Raw genomic sequence first — 1,908 nt, 5'->3', positions numbered from 1 at the left:
CACAATCAGAGTCATCTTCACTTGATGTTTGATAGTGAGTGGTGTGTGAGTTTACGTACCTTGGCACCGCGTGCCATGAAGAAGTAGGTGGGAGCGGAGTTGTCCTTGTCATTAGCATTGGCGTTGGTGACGAAGTCATTGTCTTCAATGTTGAAGATGGACTTGGCAACGTAGGCTGTAGCCAGACTTGCAACGCCAGAATCGGACTCCTCCTCAGACTCCACCTCAGCCTTCTCAGAAGCAGACTCCTCCTCTGAATCCATTTCCTTGCCGACAAACGCACGGGCCTTGCTAGATGAGCTCTTCTTATGTGATGAAGACTTTGAGGAAGACTTGGAAGAAGGCTTTGAGTATTTCTTCTTTTTCTTGTCGTCAGAATCATATTCCTTGCTCTTCTTCTTCTTGTTCTCATTGTCCCACTGCGGACACTCAAAGATGTAGTGACCAGGTTTCTTGCACTTGTGGCATGTTCTCTTCTTATAGTCATGAGCAGAAGCTTCATCATTCCTTGAGCTGGATCGTGAGGACTTTCTGAAAACCTTTCTTCTTGGTGAATTTCTGGAACTTCTTCACAAGCATAGCAAGCTCCTTTCCAATGTCTTCAGGATCATCAGAACTGCAGTCAGATTCTTCTTCAGATGAGGAAACAGCTTTTGCCTTCAAAGCACGAGTTCGCCCATAGTTGGGACCGTAGATGTATCATTTCTCGGAAAGCTGAAACTCATGTGTGTTGAGCCTTTCAAGTATGTCAGACGGATCGAGTGTCTTGAAGTCAGGGCGTTCTTGAATCATCAAGGCTAGGGTGTCAAACGAGCTGTCAAGTGATCTCAGGAGTGTCTTGACGACTTCATGCTTGGTGATCTTAGTAGCGCCGAGAGCTTGAAGCTCATTTGTGATGTCAGTGAGTCGATCAAACGTGAGCTGAACATTCTCATTGTCGTTTCTCTTGAAGCGGTTGAAGAGGTTGCGAAGGACACTAATTCTTTGATCTCTCTGGGTTGAGACGCCTTTGTTAACCTTGGAGAGCCAGTCCCAGACTAGCTTGGATGTTTCCAGAGCACCCACACGGCCATACTGTCCTTTGGTCAGATGACCACATATGATATTCTTGGCAGTGGAATCCAGTTGAACGAACTTCTTGACATCAGCAGCGGTGACACCTTCACCAGTCTTGGGGACGCCATTCTTGACGACATACCAGAGGTCGACATCAATGGCTTCCAGATGCATGCGCATCTTATTCTTCCAATAGGGATATTCAGTTCCATCGAAGACTGGGCACGCAGCGGAGACTTTGATTATCCCTGTAGTCAACATAGCTAAAACTCCAGGTGGTTAAACCGAATCACACAGAACAAGGGAGTACCTCGCTCTGATACCAATTGAAAGTGTTAGTGATCGACTAGAGGGGGGGGTGAATAAGCGATTTTTATGAAAATTTTCATAACATGGAAGTTTCGAAGACAGACGATAGAAATGAACCTATTAACATGCAGCGGAAGGTAGACTACACTAGCCAAGCCATAGTCAAGTATTCAATGAAGTGAAAGCACAAAGACTAATAGCACCTAGACAGTATGGATCAAGATGGAAGATAGTATGAAGCAAATCAGAACAAGCAGTCACACAGTGAAGACAAATAGATAATGCAAACAGGTAATGACTTCACAAGGACCAATCTGCAAATAAAGAGATGGGAAGGATAGAACCAGTGGCTTGTTGAAGACAATGATTTGTTGGACCAGTTCCAGTTGCTGTGACAACTGTACGTCTGGTTAGGGAGGCTGAGATTCAACTCAGAAGACCGCGTCTTCACCTTATTCCCCTTGAGCTAAGGACACCCAGTCCTCGCCCAATTACTCTGATAAGTCTTCAAGGTAGACTTCCAAACCTTCACAGACTTCGTTC

Source organism: Triticum dicoccoides, chromosome 1A, assembly GCF_002162155.2.
Source record: "Triticum dicoccoides isolate Atlit2015 ecotype Zavitan chromosome 1A, WEW_v2.0, whole genome shotgun sequence".
NCBI lineage: Eukaryota > Viridiplantae > Streptophyta > Magnoliopsida > Poales > Poaceae > Triticum > Triticum dicoccoides.
Note: the sequence above shows the minus strand (reverse complement) of the source record.